Source organism: Micropterus salmoides, unplaced genomic scaffold (genome assembly GCF_014851395.1).
Source record: "Micropterus salmoides isolate LMB-PRFRI ecotype aquatic unplaced genomic scaffold, ASM1485139v1 Ms_hic_scaffold_13, whole genome shotgun sequence".
In the NCBI taxonomy this organism is placed as follows: domain Eukaryota; kingdom Metazoa; phylum Chordata; class Actinopteri; order Centrarchiformes; family Centrarchidae; genus Micropterus; species Micropterus salmoides.
In genome coordinates, this window is record NW_024040374.1 from 15,882,152 (window position 1) to 15,907,504 (window position 25,353).

A 25,353-nucleotide genomic window follows, 5' to 3' on the forward strand; every position below is an offset into this window, starting at 1 on the left:
AGGGTCAGACAGGATCGCTGAAGTGGTGGTTATCCTGCAGACTGAGATAATGAACTATTCCATGGAAAATGTATCCATTGGTCTCCCCAAGTACATACATACACTCCAAGTCCAAAAGTATTTGGAAAATATGATTTTGTGACCCTCTCCAACAGTTTTTCAGGAAGCCCATTTTATAATGTTTTTACTTCTCAGGTAAAGTGATACCGGCAAACAAACAACTCGAAATTCAGGAGCAAGGGCAAGAATACACCTAGCAATATCCTCGAGTTTGGCTGATAGGGCGCCGCCATGTTGAGTTTTTGCAACCACCAGCACCGGACGTGACCATATTTGGACAAAACAGTGGAGCTAACGGCTGTGTGCGGAGCTAGAAGGATCTGTAATTCAAGTTCAGCAATTAAGTTCAGCAATTAAGTTCATTTCAACAGGTCTGACAATTTTGTCTAGCGAACAACAGTCTAAAACTAAATGTACTCACCAGAGAAAGTGAACAGCCAACTCCTAATAAGCTTTTTCAACGGTGCTGGTTAAATTTACATGGTGTCGTGGGTAGGAGTCACTCTCATGTTGTATTGAAGTAGACATGAAACTAGCGATTGAGACCATAAACTCATTATGAAAGTGTTTACTGAGGTAATTAATAAGGTGAGAAGCAGGGTCATTTTAGCAGGGTCATTTTACCATTATTTCTAACTTCTTTTTCGAACCAGCAGAGTCGCCCTCTGCTGGTTGTTCGATAGAATGCAGGTTTAAGGGACTTCTGTATTGCCTTCCCGCTCGGTTTTTACGGTTTCTGGGTGATGAGCCCTTCATCCTGTATTTGCAAACTGAGACTGCTGTGAAAGTGAAACTCTGTAGACTGACTGACAACCTCAACTTTATCAAATTAAAAATATATCTGGTCATGCAGTGTACATAATAATATAGGCTAAATCATCCTTAAATTATAATTTATACTGGCTGTAGAAAAATAACTGTGAAGAAGACTTGTTTGTAGGTAACAATGTGTAGACCTGTGTGAGTCTGTTAGCAAAAAATAGTACAGACATGAGGCCTAAATGAGGACCCCCAATAAACCTGTTCATTTTTGTCATAATAGGTAAGCAAACTAAATGTCAGCGTCCTACAAATCAACATATGTGCCCTCCAAAATATACTTGCCATTTATTACAAGTATCAGGTAAAAAATATAATTAATACATATTTTAGATTGATAAAAATCATTAAATGCAATAAGCAACAGAATGCAGAACAAATGGGCTGAAATTGTGTAATTTCTTCCACTAACTAACTAAGGTCACAAATGTGACAGGAAGTCGAAGTACACCCACATGCCTAATTGAGTTATCAGACAGTTGGCGAACAGGTGACACGAGAAAATAATTTGTTTTAAATTTCACAAAGACTGACTGAATGTTTACAGCAGCAGAAACGAAGCCAGATTCTGCAGCAGCACCAGAGGAGACAGTTGGCACCGAGGTGAGCGCGAAAGGAGGAAAATAACCCGAGTTTAGAGATGACTATAAGTGGTGCCAGGAAAGCTAACGTTAGCACCCCGGCGGCTAGCATCGGCCAGGTGCAGCCAGTCAGCCACCCTCCTGCCTCTGCTACTCCGCTAGGATCGCTGCCACCACAAACTCTGGGTGATTTTTGGATTGATAAACTATACCTGCAGTGATACTCAGTCCGTTTTGTTGTTGTTGTTGTTTTAACAAATAAAAGGCGCTCATTTGTGAGCAGAGAGTGGTTGGAATGAAGTCAGATGCTGGATGTTATTTTAATGGGTTTCCTGATTGAAAAACATTTACACTGAACTTTAAAGAACCATGCTTCACACACTGAAGGCCCAGTTAGCCCAGAGACTTTACCTGCCAGTGCACAAATAACTGGAACCACACTCCACACCTGCAGCTGTTTTAATGGTGAGTAAATCTGTCTTTTTTTAGTTTTTCACCAGTGGCAATGTTGTGCTTCTGTTGTGCTACAAGTTAAATTGCACACCAAACTTATCTGCATCTGCCTCCTCCACATTTTGTCCCGATTGTCTTTAGCATTGAATATTGGATATAAGACTGCTAAGAGACTTGTGTTTTGCTTTGTGTGATGTGTTGATGCTTGATTCAGTTTAGTTTGGTTCTGGTTTGGTGTCAGTGTCCTTGCTCACACAGCGGTCTGGTTAAACCTACTTCTATCAACAGCCTTGAAGCCCATCCATAAACCCTGCTGCTTGTGTGGTTATTTAAATGCCTTAGCCAGAATGCTTTATGGGCATAGTTGTTTCTGTGTTTCAAAGCCCGATGGTAGCAGCTTTGAAGCCAAGTAATAGGGGCAATAATAACTTGGAATGTGATTTGTGGCACCAACCAGCAAAATGCGGAGAAAGTTTTGATTATATTTTGTCTTTGGTGTTTTAATTGACAAAACTTTTGGCGTTTTTTTTTTAACAATACCCTGTCACCAAACTTTAGCAGGACATGATTTTGTTATTGGTATATTCCTAACTTTTCCATTAATTATTTTGTTTTTGTTGACTGAATGAGTCAATTAATTCCATTAAAGTAGCACAGAGTCTGGCAAGACTTTCATTTCACCAGACACACTGCTGAGTTGAAAATCCTTATTTACTCCATTTTCTGTGCAGTTATCCCTCGGCTGCTCTTATTCTAGTTCGCAGTCTGTAAGCCGGCGCAGATTAGTTGACTTATTCATTACAGAGGGTGTCTGTTGTCGATTGCAGAGCTTAGCCAGTGTGATTAATGTTGGGTTTGTGTAACTACCAAAGCAAACACAGACTGGTCTTTTAAAGGGTCTCCTCCACCAAGGGATGCATTGGAAAGATATACTTACAATATGTCACACACTGTGCGTTGTTCAGATCTTTTCTGTTAATGTTTTGTCCATGAACAGATTAATCCACTGAGGCACCAATTTTTATTACATGCAATTGTGTTTCTTTCAGCTAATAGGCATTACAAGAAATGGCCAAATAAGTAGTAGAGTGTGTGTGTGTGTGTGTGTGTATGTATGTATGTGTATATGTTAGTAGAACTGGGAAACGTTAACAAGAATGATCTCCAGTATCTTGCACAGGAGATGCACGATTAATGCATGAAGGATGAATTTTACACTATCAGTCACTCTGTGAATGTATAAACAATGCAAAGAGTTTTTCTCCATAAAGATTTTTTGCCTCAGGTCGGTTCCTTTCTGCCAACACTGGTTTGATTTATTCATTGTTGATACAAAATATTATGCAGGTGAGGTCTGCTGATTCTCCGGTATGTTTAAATTTGTAGTAAAACTTGAGATTTACCTCTGTTAAAATCCTCTTTTCTGTGACATGGATATATCACTTGTAATTCTCTTCTACATTGTGTGTGTGTGTGTGTGCGCGCGTGCGTGCTTGTCTACATGCGCATTCTTGCTGGTGTGTGCGCATTCATGAATACGCACATATGTATGCACATGAAGCCTCTGCGCAGTTTCAGCTCAGTTTTAGTGTTGGACATGGGCAATTCCCCGAGGCAAGGATCCACTCTCCACCCAAACAATGAGGTGCAGCTTTTGCTCTCTCGGTGAACGAGGGGAAGCAAGTCCGTTCAGGAGGTCAGCTCCGAGCTGTTGACACTGCTCCCTGGTTGCCTGTAGTTCTGGGCAGAGCCTCATTATCACAGGGTCTGCTTGGAAGAGAGTGGGTTTCGTTAGGAAGCAGCTGTCAGTGCTGAGGGGGCGAAGGCAAAGGGAAAGAGCAGAGAAAGTAGAGCCTACTCTGCTGTCCATTCGCAGTGGCGCTCAAGGGCCAGTTGGCTGCAGTATTAAAGTCTGCTTTTGTGTGTGTGTGTGTGTGAGATTCTGGCCTGTGTGCATGCATGCAAGTGTAACATGAATCCTGGAGCTAGTACTGCAGTAGTTTCACTTATTACAAGTATTTTTTTGTAATTATTTCATTTGTGTTGAGGACAAGATATATGCTGGCATACGCATTATTTTATTTTATTTTTTTAATGGAAATTTAAAATTGTTTTATTTTGTACGTAAATATATATTTATCTAATAAATACAATAGAAAAGGCCCTTTACATAAATAAAGCATTTATACAAAAATACACACAGCACATGTTAGCTGCATTTTTGTCAGAATATTATGTCTTCAGCAACATTTGCTTGACTTCAAAATATCTTGTTCAAAGTGGGGAAAAAAGTTTTGAAAAATGCTAAACCATGCAAATGGATAAGAATAACAATAAAATGACATATCTGAGGCAAGGGCCAAGGAAGAAAAATAATTGCAGAAAGACATTTTTTAAAACATTATGGGAAACAAGATGAGATGTATAGTCGAGGTCTGCAGATGTCAGGTTTCATGTCTGTCACACTCGATCAGTGACCGGAGCTAATGAGATGCTACATGCTGCCTGGGACTCGAGCTGGAAAACTGCTGTTCTGGTGCACATTAGAATCTGGGGAATTCCAAAAATCTTGCATCTGGTGAAAAACAGAGCAAGCCTCTGTGGCACAGTGGCCATTAACTTCTTGGATTTACTGAGATACGATACCCTGTTGAGAAAAAGTTTCCACACTGATGAGAGCATTTCTTCCAACTTTACCAATTTTCTGCCCAGCGGAAGCAACACAAGGCAGGAAAAGCAGCTGCCAATGTCTTTCTGTTAGGAAATGTAATGGATTTTAAATGATGACATACAGATGTAGTCAAAGAAGTATGTGTGCCACAGTGGAGTGGATTAAGGCACAGATCAGCGAGTTGTAGAAATAGTAGGAGTGATATGGTGTTGCTTGAGGAAAGTTGAGGCAGTTTAAGCGATTATGATTTAGCATGTAAAATAATAATTAAAAAACCATTTGTCAGCACGTGGAGAGGGGGGATTTGATGTTCATTGCTTGTATTTTATTCAGTTGTGTGTTCAGTTGTGCATTACACAAACCACTGAACCTTTATTTAACACAGGCTAGTGCATTTTTCCCTAGAGAGATGAAAGTACCAAGAATTAATGCACTTCTTTTTCTTTGCATGAGTGGTCCCACTGGGAATCAGACCCCTGAGTCTAGTACTGTTTGCAGTGTACTCCACTGCCATTAACAATGTTATGTTTGAGTCATGATTGACAACCGTCCTGAGACATACTGGTGAAAGGAAGAATCAGATATATCTACAAATACTTGCAGTTACTTTTAATCACTGACATCTGTCATCTAGAGCTGAAACAATTGTTCTCTTAAGGAATTGAACCAATTTTTGATTGATTAGTTGTTTCAGTAGTTGAAATTTACTGCTTCCAGCCTTTCATATATGAGGACCTGATGCTCTTCTTTGCCACATATGTTTCAATATATTTGGGATTTGCACTGCTGGTAGGACTAAACATGCCATATGATAATGTCAGCTTGGCCTCTGGGAAATTGTGATGACAAGTTTTTCAATATTTTGAGACTTCAGATTAAATCAGAGATTAAAACCAAATTTCTCATTTGATTGGTGGTGTATCTTTTGCTGTGTAATAATTTATCAATGTTCAATCACATGTAGACATTAAAGGTGGGCTAAGCGATTCTGGAGAATTCCATGACAAATACCACGATATAGAGTAAGTAATGTAACTAACGTTAGCTAAGTTGTGGGTTAGCAAACTGTTGATACATATGCCGTTTTACGCAACTGCCGTGACGTAATATTCAATGCGACACACACAGCAGAAACAACAGCGAAACATACACAGCTGTCTCTTGATTTAAGTTAAAGCATTTCAACATTACTCAGAATGTAAAGACGGATAAGCGGTATGAAAACCTTACTGCCGTGACGTTGGGACCAGAGGGCTCTGTGAGCAGGCGGCTGGCCGGCCTCGCTAGCTCCTCCCGCGGGTTGGCACGGGCTTCCCCCGCCGCCGTGATGATGATGCAGTGAATAGTGATGATTCTCTCTGACCAATCAGCAGTCTGCTGTGTTTTCACGTCACATTTTATTATCGCCTCAGCTCACTTGGAACCTCCACGGAGGTGATACAAAAAAAAGCACCTGGAAGCAGGTACAGGTACACCATTCCTACAAGGGAAAACCAAAAACAGGCGAGGCACAGAAATAAATCTCACCTGATTATTAAATCCAGCGACTTTGTCCTTTTATCACATCATCCTCTCATGTAAGTTCTTTGACTTCAGTACTTCAGCTTCACCAACGTTAGCTTCAGTCATTGAGAGAACACGTTACACGTTGGTTATGACGCCACATAAGCGACTTTTGGGTTTTTGCGACTTTTGGTTCTTTGTAATTATGTATTTTCACAGTCTTCAACAGTTTTACATCAAACTGCGACTTTCTTGACTTTTAAATGTATATTTTAAATTGAACATTATCATATGTGCAATTCAGAGCACAATTCAAATGGGATCAAAAAATTTGTTGTCTCTTCCCATTGACTACCATACATATTTTTTCTGAAGTAAGGTCACATGGTGGTCCACCAGAAGGGGAGGGTCTTAGGCTCTCTATTTGCTGCTGTGAAGCTAACACGCAGGGAGGACGAGATGGTCTTCATGTTTTGGCAAACCAGACTGTCTGTGGGAAAGTCAATCTAACGTTACCTGACACACAAATCACGGCTGGAACAGCTGGAATAGTGTTGTGTGTCCTCAACACCTGATGTGCAAAGTAAAGTGCTTTTTTAAAGTTTCCCCTGACTTAACAGTTCAAATCATTGTGATCACACCAGTTTACTGTTGTGGTCATGACTCAAATGCCAGTAGATTGCAGTTCACCCAGGACTTCACCCAGTGACTAAAATGCAGTTCTGGCTTGATTACATTTCAACCAAGGTAATCCCTCGGATAACAACTGGCCCAGGAAACATTCACCATTGTTGTAAGTCTGAAAGTCCAGTCGCTTAGTCACTGAACTATTGCCGTCCAATCGATGGGGATCTTTAATAGTAATTTCCAGGCACCCCGATGCTATTGATTTCAGTCAACAAACATTTCACTTTGATCATTATAATCCCAGGCTTGCGGCACACTTCCTGGGGCTTCTCCTCCTGAGAGGCTTACAATTGGTCTTGAAATGGCAATCTAGTCATGGTTGCCACATCGACTGTGTGCATCCACAGCAGAGACAGAAATTGAATTGTATTTGAGGAAATTAAGTACACACAAGTAAACATTCATGAAAAGTGTTTTGTGGCCACTTATCTTTGTTTTTAATGTCTCTAAAATTCATCTTCTCCTACTGCGTGTCAAAACTTGTTGCCAGCTTGAGCCAATTTTCCTTCCCCTTCCCAGTCCTTGAAATGGTTCATTAGTTTCCCATGCACCCGTTGGTTAGCCTTATTGTTCAGCAAACCAATATGATATGATGAGAGGAAGAACACAGAAGGAGCTCTGGAGACTAATTAGAAGTCCTCAAACTTAAAAATCTGTTCAAAGTCTTGTTGTTGCCAACACGCGGAGGCAGTGACCTAGGGTCTCATTTAATGTTTCTAAGTATCTATTAATGTTCCATGGGTTATGCTAGAGCTAAGGGAGGCACAGGAGCAGGAGCTGATGGATGAGAAACATTAGACGCCCGGCAGGCACTGAACTCTAATATAATGCAGTCATATGGCTATTTTTTTTCTTTGGTGTACTTCATTACATTTCTCTTTGGTGGAATATGTTTCTGTTTTAAATAATTTATTCTTCCTTTTCTTCCAGGTTTCTCTCAAAAATCAATCGGTGGCTGTCTTACCAGAGATAAGCATGCCTTATTAATGTTAGATCTTTATCGTGCCAGGAGGACCACCAGCACTGCTGCTGAGTCTGCTGATAATTGACATTTTCTCTAGATGAGGGTATTTATCATTCTATCACTGTCCATGGGAGGCCCCACAGCTGACCATACCCATAGAATATTCTGAAAAGAAGCTGGGATTTTTTACTCTATATCCAGTATGTCATGCAGTATTCATGTTGCCTCATGAGAGGAAAAAAGTTTGTTTCTTAAGAGAGAGAGGCAGGATTTCCATTGCAAAGCATTGAACAGAATAATACAGGCTGAATGTGAGCTTTTGAAAATGTGCTATGCACAAACTGACCTTTAAATCTCATTCTTTTTTTCTTTTTTTTTGAATGACTAGGGAGGTGCCTTTCAGCCACACTTTACACACAGAGCAATGTGCCCAATATCCCTTCTCCAGAGGACACTGGATATTGGAAGCATCCACCGCAGCTGACAGTGATAATAGTATACATAACACTGACAGAACAATGTCACTTTAACCATTTAAATTTGCATTTATATTACATAATTGGAAGATTAGGGACCGGAATTGCATCTTCCTCTGCAGATGTAATGACGTAAATTTGGATGCATCTGTAAAATAATGCGCCTTGTAATCAAAGGTTTGTTTGTTTAGCTCAGTACTAGCTATCAACACTGACTGAAAGCCATTTTAAGGGTTCATTTTAAGCATACATGATAACTTTGATTTGAATATGATGAGAGCAACATGTTAGACTGACAACAGCCTTCTTAGACAAATTGTCTCAGAACAAAGTGCAGCATTTGAGAAAAGAAGCACTCAAATTCAAGATGTATGCTGGCCTAGTCATTCATTTTATTTTTTAGTTTGGCTGCCATTGCACTTGATATTAGATGCAACACAACCAAATGAAAAGCTAAGGAGTAAGATGTGATGTATTACTGAAATAAGTCCTATCAGGGAAATGCATTTTGAATGAGATTACTGTAACTGCATTTGACACACTTCATGTCATCCTCCTCTGTCAAGTTTAGCGTCAGATGATGGTAGATGTGCATGGCTTAATGGGGGGGACGTGACAACTTCTAAAGTTTGAATGCTGTCTGAGTGACTCCAGGTCACTTCTTTCTTCTCAGGGTGGAACACGGCGGTGGCTATTTCTGCTTGCATTCACTTAATTGGCAAAGTTAAACAACTAAAATAATACAGTTAAAATTAAGTTCCTTTAAATAACGTATTGTACACGTTCTCTCTGCAATTGATATTTGGAGTGGCTGATATGGATAAATTCCCCTAAACTGGGCCTTTTTAATTTCTTTTCTGTGCTAGCAAACACAACACACAAACTATTATACTGCAACCTGAGCTTATCTACACACTTTATGGGGGACTAAAGCTACATAACTAAATACCCCTCATCAGCGATTTGATATATCGCCCAGCTCCACCCAGATTTTTAATACTGCCCACCTACATTCAGTGCATAACAGTAGAATTGAATTTTATCACCTGCTGCCAACAAGTACAGCTGGATTTTGCCCTCTTTTTAACAGAGACAGAGTTCTATGTTGTGGTACATGGAACTACTGCTATGGTTTCTCTGAATGCAGTCATTTGCCGTGATAAAAATGTCTCATAATCCATATCTTCATACCCAGCAGCCATGAACATCATCATGACACTGCATGTGTAAGAGAGTTGAAAAGATTTTTGCTCTCTCGCTCTCACTCGCTCTCTGTCTCTCGCTCTCTCGCTCGCTCTCTGAGAAATACAAAATCTGATTATGGACCCCTGATATAAGACTTCATTAGCACTGCACTCATTTAACCCTGAATACACAGCTCTACAGTGAGTCAACAACGTGAGTGAACTTGTTTGCGTCTGCCCGCCATATCACTCATCAAGGCTCTACAACTCATGCCAGCAGTAAAACTTTATTGTATAGCATTAATTGATTATAATTAAAAAGCTAGACACAGCTATTGGCCTACACATAGATCACACACTCAACATCTGGCCTTCATTGGCCTAATTATGGCAAGTAATGAGATGCTAATTTCAACACTCACTGCATGCATGAGCTGCTAGATTCATGTGAAACAGAAATTTATGACAAAACTAATAAATAAAACATCTTACTGGTGGTAAACATTAAGCAACTGAGGGGAAGAAAACAAAATGGGGAGGAACATGGGGCCCGATGATTAACAGTGCCTTTACATAATCACGCCTGTGCCTGAAGGATGGTTTCTTTTGCCCCACTGTTTACTGGTTTATGAGGAGAGTGATGGGCCATTTCATTACCTCAGCAGTAATTAATGCACAAAATTAAGCAGCCTTTGATCAATTGTAGGGGCCGGTGGTGTTGAGATTCCATTATTTAACTACCAAATCTGCGCTGAAGTACTGAAACAGTAATGCTAAAAAGTTAGCGTGTCAGCATATTAACATAAGGCACAGTAGAATGTAGTACCCATATCAGATTTTGGTTAACATTGTCTCGTCTGGCTTATGTGTCACACTAATGGACAATGTGCGATCGTTAAGTCTAAGATCTGTGTCCTGGGAAATAAACTAGCTCAGTGCAGCAGTGTAAAAATTAGCTCTTATGTCTCCCTCAGTAAGGCCTGAGTCTCCCCAGCCTGCGTTAAGAATAGATCTCTAGGGGCAATTCCTCAGAGCAAGATAAATTACTTAAACAGAAAACTGTTATTCGTCAACACATATATTAATGCTATAGCTTTGCTTGGTTCACCTAGCTGTTGATAAGGCACTGGTAGCCACCGATTATTTGTAATGGCTAATTCAAAAGAGCACAATTCAACACAAAAGAGGATGTGTACACCTTGACCTTCAACAGAAGGATAAAGATGGAGCTCTTTGATATGTTGAATATACAGTATAGCTCAAACATTGCTAATCATTTTCACTATAGATTGGTTATGAAGCAAGGAATATGTAAATATTACCCAGACAAGCAAAAACTACAAATAAAGTTGTTGGTGTTCACTGCTCTTGAAATCACTGTGACCACAGCTTTTGCTGATTAGTAAGAGGTGAAGAAGTGTTGCAGTCATTAGGAAACCTTGCACTTTACATTTAATCATGTGGAATAAATTAAGTTGTAAATTATTAATTCATTTTAATTTAATTGAACTGAATTGAGTTAAAATGAAACTTCTCTGTGAACGCATTTCCAGCAGAGTCACATTAGTGAGATGATGGTTCAAACTGCAAAAGAGGGAGAAATAAAGGATGGATTGCCATACACCCAACTTTTCCTTCTCAGTGGTTTTGTCAGCATTTAAAGAAATTAAACCCGCCGAATCAAATATCAGCCCCACCTTTGTTCATATTATCATAGTGTTAACCAGTAAAGCAGAGCAGAAGAAATCTAAAGGGTTCTGTGTAGGCCCAAAAATGACGTGCGACGTCCCGTCACACATGAGCGATGTTACCATATTGGTTAGACTCTAGGCGAATCTAAAAAAAACTTTTTGGCCATCAATGACGCTACATTGGTGTTTGGCAGGTGAGCCTTGTAGATGGGCAGATTAAACAGTGACGATCTGAGTCAGACAAACAAACTGAGCCAAGAGACTTTTATTTGTGCAGCCTTGCAGCTGCCAGAGTAGAGCTGCAGCTAACGATGATTTTAGTATTCGAAGCTTCTATAGATTATTTCAACGATTCATCGATGCGTCGTTTAAGAAGTACTTTTGCTCAGCGGCGGCGCCCCCCGGTAACGGGATAAGCTGTGCACGTTTTATAGGTGATAGATTTTTATTAGTCCTTTCGGAAATTCATAGTGTGTCATACAGTAAACATCAGACTAACAACCAGACAGCTGCTTTACAAACACAAACATCACCCGAGTGCTATACAAGTTATACTACAGGCTCGTGCAGACTACCCGGCTTTCAGCGTCGGGCCGATGGCCGTGCAGTTCACACAACTTGCCGTCATAAAACGGCGGTCTTGAAGTCGTTGTGGCGTTCAGACTTCTTGACTGATCGGTGACAGGGGGTCACACACACTACAGGAGCTGACAACCGCTATGGCACCCGACGCTGGATCCATACACGAAACAGCTGTTTGTTATTATAAAGATGGCGATAATAAAGACAAAGAATATGGTTGAAAGGATGGATTAGCACACGCAGGTAGCAGGGATTGCCTGAGCTACAGAGAGAGCTGCATAGCAGTCAAAAGGCGCTGCTCTTGACTGTGAGGTTACAACTCACGGCCCAAAAAGGAGAACAACAAACACACGTGTGCACATTTTCAGCTGAGGACTGCAGCTTACTTTGGTGTCAACTCATCAATCAATCATGATTTCAGTTAAATGCTAAAGTTGCTGTTACTGTTACCTTGTCTGGTCCGCTGGCAGAACACCGGGTGCTTTCTGATAAGGCAACGTCGTGCTGTTGCCGAGGCGACAAAAGTTTCGTTTTACGGTGGACAGACTGTAACATTACAGAGTTGTTGTTTTCTTTAGCTTGAAATAATCCCATACTTTGGACACTTTCTTTTCTGACCCTCGCTGTCTCTCTCTTCCCCCACTTCGTGTGAACTGTCGTGTTCACAGTGTAAACGCGATGTGCGACAGTAATAAATGTCCCTGCGAAACACTGTGCTGTATAGTTACATGGATTAAACGAAGCATCGATGCAAAGCATTTGTGTCAAAGCATTTTATGAATCGATTTAATCGAATCGTTTCAGCCCTATACCAGAGTTACGGTGTTTCTGCCGTTGCTCTACGTCATTAAACCACGCCTATGCCGCGCAATCATGCGCATTAGACACTGGTGCCAACAGGAAGTAGCCCTGTAGTAGTATTTCATAGCACCAAAACTGCCTTCACTGCTCTCCATTCAAGTTGGTCTGCTGAGAAGGTGATTGGTTGCAACCTTTCATCCCTCCAGGACCTGTACACCACCAGAACTCTGAGGTGAGCCGGAAGGATTGTTGCCAACCCCTCCCATCCTGGATACAAACTGTTTCAGACACTCTCCTCTGGCAGGAGGCTGTGGTCCATCAGGGCCAAAAACCCAAGCCACAAGAACACTTTCTTTCCATCTGCAGCGGGCCTCCTCAACAAGGCTCAGCTCCCCACTGTCACTAAACCTCATTCTGATTCTGAGGCTATACAGTCCCATACGCAACAAACCGCGATGCGCTGTGTGTTGTGACACCTTTCTATCAGAACCAGCGTTACATTTTTCAGTAATTTGACTTACAGTCTTTTGGATTGGACTACACGAGCCAGCCTTCGCTCCCCACGTTCATCAGTGACTCTTGGCCTCCCGTGACCCTGTTGCAGGTTCACCCCTTTTCCTTCCTTGGACCACATATGATAGGCTCTGACCACTGTAGACCGGAAACACCCCACAGGAGCTGAAGTTTTGGAGATGCTGTCCCGGTTGTCAAGCCATCACAAATTGGCCGTTGTCAAAGTTGGTCAAATCCTTACGTTAACTCAATCCTGCTTCTCAAGGTCTTTTCACACTGGAAGCGACATACCGCCTGCATAGTCGTTTGGATCCTTGGGGTAGCTCTGCGCTACAGACAAGGCAGGCAGACAAGCGCTCGGTGAGTAAACGGCAGGGCGCTCTATAACTAGATTTCTGGAAACTCTCAAATGCTGAGGGTTGGTCTCTTGTCCAATGATTTTTGTGCTGCGCATCATGGACAGAAAAGTATAAGACAATTCAACTTGGGTAGTGGTCAGGCGTGTGTGTGAGACAAGCACAACCACGACAGATTCACACAATCGCCTTCGCTTGTTGCTTCGTCTGTCAGATTCTCCCTCACACGCTCGCCTCTCATTGAAAATGAATTACTAGGCGCGTAAATTGCTTTCCGTCTGAAAAGACCTTAACACATCAACAAAATGTTAATTTGCTGACTTATAAATCCCACCTGCTGACAGATACCATGGTAATTAGATAATCAGTGTTCTTCACTTCACCTGTCAGTGGTCATAATGTTGTGGCTGATCGTGTATGTGCAGGTGGGCTTACGCTGTACACATCCAAACCAGGGAAAATAAAACTACAACAATCTGCATAGCTTGTAACTGTTTGAGATAAAGGGGGAAATATGTTTTTTGTAATTTGGGCGAACAACCTCTTTTTCACTTTTTCCTGCACAAAAACAGGGTTTGTGTTTGCAAAATGTGAAATTATTCTTGACAAGGCAATATTTCACAAGAGCTGTAAAGCATTTTTAAAAAATCAAAGTAGTCTTTGACTCATGAATTATTTCCCTGGGTTACTGAAGTCTTTGGCACTTGATCTCCAACTCTGTCGAGAGAGGGGATTTGAATTGATGTGACTAATGTAAAACAAGGCCAACTGTCAGATGTAAGCCAGTCACTGCTAGTGCACTTTTGCACCCTCCATTTCCAAGGCATAATGATGCACAGCCATCACACTTAAGCCCAGTCTAGTGCCTACATATGGAAAAAGTGTCGGTTGCAGCGAAGGAAATTATGCAGTCCACTAGTTCCCTGTCTAGTGTGGCATCACAGCTGCACAGCGCTTTCCCAGAAGAAGAGATGACATGTTTATGAGCTATTCCCCTGATGCGGCCTACACCTAGAATACAGACTTGTCCTTTACCCTGACTGGCCCACTGAGGGAAGTCTATTGTGAATAACTGAATAAAAAGATTTATGTAATATTATTTTAACCTAACCGACCATCTAAGTAACCAAGCTGCTTAATAGTCATTCAGAAAGTAAAATTTGACACTAAAGAACTATAATCACCTCTCATAATTCATGTAATGAAATTAACCTTGAGGATTTGATCATTTGGAATCCTTTTACTTTTGTATGACTTGTAAAATAATGGCTGATAGATGCTGCAAAATACTGTATGAATGTTAAGTATTTTGCAAGCTTGCAGACAAGAAGTGTGAATGTTTGAGTGTCACTTAAAAACATTCCCACCACAGGGTTGTTTCTCATTTGCAACCAACTATTCAACTTTATAAAGCTCCCATCGTCTACATGATCTTGTTGCCTAAGTGGCAACCAGTTTAACACTTTATTCATTGTTGTCAAAGTAAAACTCACCATCTTAAGAAATCTGTTCTCAAAATGGATATTAAGCGGATGTAATCATGTGGAAATACTGAGCAATGAACGTGAGCTAACAATGTGTTATCCAGAAACTGACATAAAGCTTCTTAAGCCTTCCTATATTCTATAGTCTCACATGAATAACCATAGCTTTTGAAAAGAGGAAAATAACCTGTAATAATTTGTCCCTCCAGTCGTGTGGAGATACTGCTGTGGTGTTCCTCTATTTGTCACTGTCAGCCTCCAGACTGAGGATATGAGAAGGCGGCAGAAAGAATGGGAGCGGTGGGGGGGGAGCAGTGGTGAGAGGAAGGGGAGTGTGAAGAAAACGCTGAAGTATGTGATTAAGAATAATGAGTAAAAAATTGCATAAAGCCATCTCCCAAATCACATATCAACTCCACGCCTGGCATTATCCCTGAAGCATCTCATCAGTCCTGGTCCAAGTCCCCATCTTTCTGCGATGCAAGTACACGTGTGCCCGCCCACCCACACACACACACAACCATAGCAGTCCATTAGCAGCTAACACATGAGCCAACAGCTCTCTCTCTCTTTCTCTTCCCCGTTTCTCTCACTCTCTGTATCTATCCGTCTCTCAGTGGATCTACATTGTCTTGGGTAGTAAAAGCAATGGCAGGAACAAGACCTGTCAAGTTTCATATCAATACGATGACCTTCCGTCCCTCGCTGCTGTTCTACCACTCCAGCAAACACAGCCAGGCCTGGCTGTTATCTCCAAACCACTGTTTGGAGAGGCATCTCTATCAGAACAGTGGAAAAACCTCCAATGCATATCAATTGGAAGACTTTGATTTTTATTTGTTCTGCATTTGCTCTGTCTTGCTATGGTACACAGAAATGACAGCAGGGTCCACTGTATAAACTCTCAAACCACTTGATTCTTATTGGACTTTGGCAGAGAATTTCAATCTATAAATGTTAAACATATGAGTGATTTCTCATTTGCTCTTACACTTTCACCTTTTGTTACACAATATTTTAGTGTGTGCAATGAATCACAAAACTCACGGTTCGGACCGTGGAACTACTTTGGCTCTTTCTGTCTAGATTCACCTCTCGCTCAGTGTCCTGCCCACAGCACTGATTGGTTACATGCCACGAGTAATAGTCTATGACGGATCACAGATCAACTTTGATCCGTTACACCACTAATACTAGATGTGCAACTGAGGGTTAAAAAAGCTTTCAACATTTTAGAAATACGAATATGTAAAACCTACAGTGTGGAACTTTTGTCTCCCCTTTTGGCAGTGACAGTAATTACAGAAAAATTGTCGAGGTGTGCTCATGACGTATGCAAACAGGTGAGATTGCACGAGGCTCATGTTCAAAAATACAGAGAAAGTTCCAAGACAATTGTCTTTTTTTTTTTTTTTTTTTTCAGGTAGAGTAAGGTCGGTAGTTACATAGCTTATGTTACTGCCTTATTCCAAAATGGAAAAACGCTGTAACATAACAAAATGTGGAAAAATTGAAGTACTGTGAATACTCTCAGAATGCACTGTATGTCATGTTATCTTTGTGCACTACACTGAGCCTATCAAATGTTAGATGATCTTTGTTTATGTGTTTTTTTAAATAAATAAATATAAAAAAGGGCGTGTGTGTGTGTGTGTGTGTGTGTGTGTGTGTGTTTCGGAATCATTTTCTGTCGACAGACAATTACTGATTTTAAAATCTGATATAATTTCAACAATGGACTAAACTTTTTGTGTTTTAGAAAGCATAAATGTCAAACATTTTCTGATTCCAGCTTCTCAAACTTGATGACTTTATGCTTTACTTGGTCATACATGATAGTCAAATGAATATCTTCTGAGTTTTGGTCTGTGTGATAATTAAACAAGACATTTAACTTTCACTACTGTCTAGTATTTATAGACTAATATGAGTCAATAAATAAAATGATTGTAAGTTTACGTTAAGTTACTAGACATTACTTGCGTGTGCCAGACTGAAACTAAGGCTATGTACAGACTGCAGGTCAAAGTGACCCAAATCCTCAGATCTGATCTTCTTACAACAGTGTGAACAGGCCAAGTCACTGGAATCTGATCTGAAATCTGATACAGATTGTATCTTTTTAAATGCAGCCCGTGTCTGGACACTCAGGTCAGAATTGATGCGAATTTGACTTCACTCTGTTCCTCTGTCAGATGGAGCCACAGTGAATGAAAAGGCTCCACAAAAGCCATTATTATACATGTGGCTCTCTTGCTCCTCTACCTACCGATCTATCATCTGCTCACAAATTCCCATTAACTGTAATGAAAAGAACAAAGTTGTGAACACTAATTCGGGAGAAATGTCACCCGACAGGACAATAAAAAAACGGGAATCTCCCGTGAGCTAACCGGAGCTAACCTCTGTTACTCCTTGTTTACTTCTGTAGCTTAAGACAGCGTGCTGCATGTTGCATTTTTCTGTGCATGCGGGTCACTTTCAGGCCATGGACAGTTTACACTGGAGTCGGAATTGAGTATAATGCCTGCAGTCTGAATGTAGCCTAAATGTCAAGATAAGAAAGATTACCATCTATAGATCATGTGGAAATGTAACACAGTGAATCAACAAATCACTCAATAAATTCAAAATTCAGTATATACTGTTAATCTTGTTGCTTGCAGAGCCCAGCCAATGTGCCCTCCTACTTTTGAAAGCAATTTGGATTCTGCTAGTTTGAATATAATATGCTATTTGGTGTTGTACATGAGACATAGAGCAAACTATTGAGATATATATCTAAGTGATTGTCCCATTTCCAACTACGAGATCTAAAAATTCTCCACAGCGAGTCAATATCTAGTAAATGAAAGACAATCATTTGTACATGAGTAGACAAACTGAAGTTTCATTTAAATGTGATTGACTGCCGGACTTGCTGAATAAAGCCTAAGTGAGTTGTGTTTTAGTGCTTGAATGCAATCTTCTTTTGAATTTGAAGATCCACTGCTCCATGCATGACTGGTAATGGTAATATGGCCTAAAAATAAAATCTCTGATTTAAAACACACAACTTACGATATCAATCAGTTTTCTGAAGAACAAATTACAAAAGACAAAGGAATTATTCAAATAAGTTTTTGTTAGTTGTTTGGTGGCAGACACTTTGCAGAGTCCAATCATCGGTAATAAAATACACAATCAAACTATGCTGCATTGTTTGACTGTACATGGTCTGTCCTAGTGGAGTAATACGACACATCCTCCATTTGATTTGTAATTTGTTCATATGTTGTTGTTGCTGTTGTGTAGATGGGGCAGATCAACTTTAGCAAACTATCAGGGTTCACAGACAACAGTTTTTTGCTAGTCACCATTATTAGCTTAAGCCTTTTGGCTTTTTACACTGCATAAATTAGCCTTGTGGAGCGGAAAAAGTTGGCGTCTACTCTAGTACTCTTGCCCTATCCCTTTTTTTTTTTTTTTTTTTTTTTGAATGACAAAAACGCATGAACAAAATCTCATAACATTATGTGATAATATGAGTATTATTATATAACTGCTGCAGTCAATTCATTTGTCTTCTTTCTTTTTGCATCTTTTGTCGTTTCAATATTACCTTAATTTTGTCTGGCTTTCTGTATTGATATTGTCTTCTGGGTATGCTGCTCTTGCTTGGTCTGTCAAAGCAGTTAATAACCTCTTGTTTTTAAAGGTGCTATATAAATTTGTTATTACTACCAGGTCGGGGATGAAAGCCATCTGTTAATAGACAGGTCATACTTACTGCCTCTGGATAAAGGAGCTAATTGTCTGTTCCCTATGACACAGCTGAAGGTGCCATATGAAGAGCCTCATGGCAAAAAAAAGGCCCTGATATTTTAATTAAACTGCTGTCACTCGCCCTCGCCAGCAGCAGTCAATTTCTTGTCACACTAACATACATACATACATAAGGTTAAATAAGTGAGTAAAGCAATATGAGGAAGTCTTACAATGATGTGGGGAGTAGGTGGCAGATAAGTGCCAATGTGGACTGTGAATTAAAGCCATGTCTGGAAGTCATTATTGTGATACTGACACTTTGGGCAAAGGATAATAAAGGTTGTGGGTCAGAGGAGGCATGTCGTCATCTCTGTGAAAGAGTGATGACTGGAATCATCTGCTTTTCAGCAGTTTTTAAGTTCTTTCTTCATTTCAGAAATTTCTATTCTTTACTCTGTACTTAAATTTCTCATTTTGTATCCGTCCATCTCTCCTCTGCCAAACCAATCATCTGGGGAGGACATCACGTTTTGACAGTGTGAGAGGACGACATAATATCTGTCAACTTCATACTCTCTCTTCCTTGCTGTCAGTGAACACTGCGTCCCCTCAACAGCTCTTTTAGAGGCCCTTCACCACCTTCTTCTATCACCTTCCATTTTTTTCTCTTTCATTTTTTAGTGGTATTTTCTCACCCTAGGAAGTGACAAAAATGCTCTCATGTTCTTGTTTGTCCTACTCCCCAGTCCCCAGCCACTGTGGTCTTGCCAGAGCTGTATAGTTGACACTTCTATTTGGACACGTGAATTATAATATTAGGATCAAAAAGACTTGACTTTATGAAGACTGACTTGACTTGAGAACAAAAGTCTCGTATAGCTGTACATTACACCATGAATTATTTATTAAATAGGATAGTTAGTAAATACAATAACACAAGACCCTTTATAGATATAGTTTTGATTTTTGCCTTGCTGCAATTGTGACACCGTCACAATTTGAGTGTGTTAATTAGTAAGTGACGGTCATTTAGTTATTATAGTTCAAACACAGTTCCTGCTCTTGCAGACAGCCATGACATGTAAGAATTCTTTAAGTGGATTGACACTTTTTGTAAAAGAAAATTTGTATTCCTTATTTAACAATGTAATAAATGAGATGCCATCTTAAAGTTGTGTTTCATGGCTTACTAGTATAAGATTCCTTTTATTTATTCAGAATCTTACCTAATTTCAGTCGCCTGTTGCACAGAATACATGTTAAACATTAAGGGCAGGATGATGACAGCATAATGGTCCATTAATAGTGAGCCAAAGATTATACATTTAATCATAAATCTGGTATTGTGAAACATTGTTGATCTCCGTGAAGAAACAGGGATGTCGTAGTAGGAAGTGTAATTAGATACAGAACAAGAAAACGTTGTAGGAATATATCTAACATTTCAACATGTCGAAGAAGACTAGTGTAGAAAATTGCACCATTTCAGGCGTTATCCATTGAAAAGCAGTACAACTGGCAAAGTCTGTGAAGAAAAGAATGTGCTCTAAGTGTAGAAACTCAAAAGCTGCAACAAATTATTTCAGTAATTTCTTCCATAATCAGAACATGGATAGCATTTACAAAAATGGATGAGTTTATAGTACTTATGCATAGAGACATACTGTATGGCCTAGTTTTCTAGTACCCACCAACACGTAATACAAAACAACAAATTCCTAAACGTAAACCCAAATTATAAATAATAAACAAAAAGAAATAAATGCAAACAGCAGAAAACTGGGCTTTTGCCATAAACCGTCTTGCAGAAACTGACTGAGAATTTTTCATTGGTGTCATTATTTGTCCTTTAGCACTGGGGTTGAACAAAAAATAGAAATATGCATCAGACATAATCAATTTCACAAAAAGTTAAAAATAGAACAACTATATAATAACCTTTTTATATAAGAAACCACTGGCTTAAAAAATTCAGGAATGTGTCTTGTTGTTCATTTCACCTTTTCCTTTCACCTTGATAGGAATTCCAGTAGATCTATTGACTTCTATCACAGTTTGACAGGTCTAGTTGGTAACAGGCATTTTTTTTAAGATTTAGAAGCTGAATACGTTTGCGGCCAGCTCATGAAACTGTTTTAAAGTCAAGTTAATCCACCAGAAGCTGTCAAAATGGAGTAAGTAATCTCTTTTTGCTCATCGTTTTCTAGCAGTTTATTCTCCAGTTCCTTGCTATTCCCAAAGATGAACTTTTCGACAGTTGCATCTCCTTCTGAAGCGGAGCAACGTTTGCCTTTAGGAATACAGATCAAAATTAACAAGACATAATGCACATAATTCTGTGAAATGAGATTTACAGAAACCTTAGTAAAAAAAGAATTCTGAATACACATGTACAGTTAGTCACACCATAAGAATTTAATTAAAAAAAAAAAAAATGCCCAGGGTTCATGTAGTATTGTGTACATGTAATGTATAATTTTTGCAAAGGATTCTGCATCAACCAATGTGCCTGAGTTGCAAGTTTCTGGTGTTCAAGTATGTGCGTGTATGAGGTAGCACGGAATACATGTCAGCATCTGAAATACTCTGCGGGTCCCTCCAAGTGTCAAGGCGCTCACTGCTTCTGGCATAATTGACTGGAAAGATTTCATTTTCACTGTAACATGGAGCAAGACAAACTACTCAAACACCTTGTGGAGTCAAATGTTGCATGGACAAGTTTAGTTAACATTTTGTCATGACCTCATTGAAAAAAACACACACACACACACACACACACACACACACACACACACAGTCCATTCTGGTTCCTGGCTCCAATTGATTTTGGTTGATCTGTGGGAATTGCCACGGTTGTTCACTATCTCTACCAGGGCTGGGGGTGGTTCATTAATGTCACCAATTACAAAAATATGATGATTTACATTATCTGCGTCAGCGATTTGCAATGGAGTGCTGTGTCCGGTTAAAGCAGGGATGCCCTCGGCGAACAAGCTGTGGCCAAAAAATCTCACCTGCAACCATCTAAAGTTTGAGAGTATTTTAGACAGAGACCCAACATCGTGGTGCCCTGTCAGCTTTGTAAACTGGAAATGGTTTATCACAACTGGTGTGCAGCAACACGTGAAGCAGCACAAACACATGAAGCAAAGCTTCAAGGAGCACTTTATCAAGACGGCAGCAAGGCAGCAATGTGTTAACTTTTTATCCCCACATAAGCATGATATATTAGAAATATCAATAGGTTTCTTTTAGTTGTAGTCTCTTAAAATTGATTTTCTTAACCTTTCTTCATTGCCCCCATGTTAAAAGTAATTTCTGCACCACTGCTGTCAGGGTAAGGCAATGTTAGAACATGCATCAACTAACGTTCAGATGTTTTATAGTTTGTTTACTTTAACTACTTTTCTTTCATGGTAATTTAATAAAATATTGAATTGAGACAAGTTTTTAATATTTATTAAGGTTAAATTAATTGTTATTTTTAATTGAGTAAAGATATACTCTTTAGAATAATCAAATTAGTCCTTTGATAAATCGATTTAACAAATAATCATCCCTAATCTCTACTATCTCCACTTCTTCAAAATGTTAATTTAGAGCCTTTTTTTTTGGTAAGATATAAGTACTCTAACCATGAGGCAAGAAAGTGTTGGGACCATGGGAAGTCACAAATACGATGTATGAGAATGACATCATGACCCGACATGTGGAGGCAAGGAATGAATAGAAAGTTGGCAGCAGGTATTATCAGCCTACCCTGGGGAGAAACCATTGTGAGGTGTCCTTAAAAGTATCAGATAGTGCTACTAGTGAGAAAGAGGGATCTTCACCTCTGAGTTGATCAGGAAATGTGAAAAATCCTGATTAGCTCTAAGGTTCTTCTATGTCTCTCTTTTCTTGTTTTGATCTCTCTTTTTGTCCTTTGTAACACGACATTCTGAGAAGACAATTCTGTTTTTATGAATAAGTCTAAGTTCTTTTTGGGGCAACAATAAAAATAAATAAATAAATAAAAGAGAAGAAAATCTGAATTATTTGCACTGCAATTGCAATAAGATTTGTGATATTAGAGGGAGTGATCATTTTACTAATAATAATTATAATTATACTTATTTTCATTGAAAAACATATTTAAATAATTATGGTGTAGGTTTTGCGGCAATCTCTATCAAACAAGGAATTTTTTAGAATATGATGTGTAGGCCAGGACATTTTGCCTTTAACAAATATTGCTCTTCCATATTGCTATTTCAATGCAATCTCAATTAATTGTTTAGCCCTAGTTCTTTTAAAAACTTTTAATAGTTTTACATAATTTGCTAAGATTGGTCAGATAGCCACTAACCTATTATTTGTACTCTATCCTATTTTAGCAGCATTCATATTTTACACTGTGTGTGTGTGTGTGTGTGTGTGTGTGAGAGAGAGAGCGAGAGAAAGAGTCTGTGTGTGTACACACATAGGCATGTGTTGTAAAACACAAACAGTTTAATCATGCCTGTAAACCCTAATGCAGCGTTTCAGAGCACTAAGGCCTGTCTGGGGAGCCTGGACTCCCAACTGCGTCTCACATGAGCAGTCCAGTAAAATTAGTTGATGATTGATCCCACTCTAGTGGGAGTGGAATGTTTTTCTTTTTCTTAGTTCTAAATAGATATTGTATTCAAATAGAAGAACAACCATTGACTTTGTAATCCCTGTGCAACTGTAGCTGACAAGCAGGAAAAGTCAAGTGTTGTATTTGTCTGTGTGCCACGCTTATCTCCTCTGGTCCCCACAGGCCTGGCTTGTCAATGTCTGTAGCTTCAAGCTACGCTTAGCTGTCTCTGATATTAAAGAGCACTATCTCTGAGGTGGCCATTTGGGGAGACAGGTTTCTTTTCATTCCAACAAAGACACTCTTTGCCATAATATTGTGAGCATTTTTCCATGTCAAGCTGAATACACCGGAATATAAAATTTGTGGTCTTTATCTGTCTGGATATGGATTTCACTCAATCTGCCCATTTTGCATCTTTATTCAAAATATCCTTTATGGTAGCAGTATTGTAATATATTGAATTTGCATTATTTTATTTTAAATTAATATTTAAGATAATTAAAAGTAAAATCTTTAAAAAAACATAATCATCCTGATTTTACTTTGTGCCAGGCTGTACAAGATTTTAATAAAGGGTTCTTATCATTTTGATGAAATGCAAAGTTTGCTTCAGTCTTTTGAAATCCTGCTTTAAAATCAGCTGCCCTGCATGCACCAATTAAGCAGTAATTACAAAAGCATCCATTTTATCTCTACTTGCATGAGTCCAGTGGTCTGTTATGTACTTATTAAAGTGAATTATCTCTGATAATCATTCTAATCGGGGTTCAGCTCATGTTAGCAGGCTTCCTGCTGGGTGCTAATGTCTAATTACACTGGAGCACGTCTTGATGGGAAGGGTGCCCCGCAGCCCTCCATGTTCTGCTATGCCTCTCTATCCTTGTCTAATCACACACTGGACTGTCAAGTACACATCATGGCTAATCAGTAATGATAAGCAGCTGATCAAAGCAACCAGAAGGAACCTGATCAAAAAGACAGGTACATGTAGAGAGGGAGTACATTCCTGTGAGATCATATTTTTCCCCTGAAGTTGACCTTGATATCCTGACGATGAGCCCATAAGTCATCCATACACTTTGCTGCTTTTGCTGTGCTTGTGTGAGTATGTGCATGAATAAATCCTACTATATGTCCATCATGGCATACGAGTGTGCACACGTGATAGAGAGAGGCTAAGGGTAGGTGTGTCTGACTGGGATATGTGCGTGGGTGTATGCTCTCAACAGGCAATCAATAATCTATGCAGAAACATGCGGCGAAGTAGTTAAATAGTCTTATTTAGTTCAACAGCTGTTGACAGAAATAAAATGCAACTCCAGAAAAGAAAGCAAAAATGTATATACATACATCCTAAAAGTAATGAGCATTGCAAAAAATGTATTTACGTTTATATTTTAGGCAATCCATCACTATCAAGACAGGCAGAGTATATATAGTCTGCATATTAAAGAATATTAAAAATATGAATCTTCATATAAAAACCCTTTGTCCAGGACAGAGATTTGTATTTTAACCACTGTTGTCTTTCATGAAAATAAATTGAGTGGAAATCCGCTTCCAAGGTTGGTCATTACCAAGGGTAGGTAGAGTGATTTCATGGCAGCAGATTGGAAAATGGCCCTTTGTAACAACTCCATTTACATAGAGAAATGCTGATGGTTCACAATAACAAATGTGCCATAGTCGACAGAGAGCTTCTCTGCCCGTTGTCTTTCACTGACACTTGATAGTAGTGCATGTACAATTATGCATAATGCACTAATGGCGGTTTCTCATAACTGTCAGAGAAGCTGTGGGTAAAGTGTTTCCTTTGCAGACAACTTGATGCTAGGTCTACCGCCGGCACGTTTTGATTTTGCTGACGCCAGTACCCTTGACAACAAAATAGCATTGTATCAGCTGAACGTCTGCCTCTGCCATCCTTGCAAAGTTATTGAAAAAAAAAGTTAGAAATTGCTTCTTGAGAATGGAGCATTGCAAGTTTTCTGTGCTTATCCAACTGAACTAAAATAATATCTCAATAGTGAGAAAACGAACACACTTCAATATCTGGAAGTAAAGTGTTTGCAATTATTAAACATTGTTTTTATTTGGGGGAGGTTAAAAATCCTTGTTTGACTTAAAGGGTGCTGTTTCTACATCTATGGGGGGCAAAGCAGACATCAGCACAACATT

General features: G+C 39.4%; 1 long non-coding RNA gene across 1 annotated transcript in view; it reads left to right on the forward strand.

Moving 5' to 3' along the window:
- The first annotated feature begins 1,050 nt into the window (after positions 1-1,050).
- LOC119900626 overlaps positions 1,051-25,353 on the forward strand; it is a 54,880-nt gene continuing 30,577 nt past the window's right edge. Inside the window, exon 1 of the long non-coding RNA XR_005444085.1 lies at positions 1,051-1,925. This is a non-coding gene — a long non-coding RNA (uncharacterized LOC119900626). The remainder of the gene's footprint in view (positions 1,926-25,353) is intronic.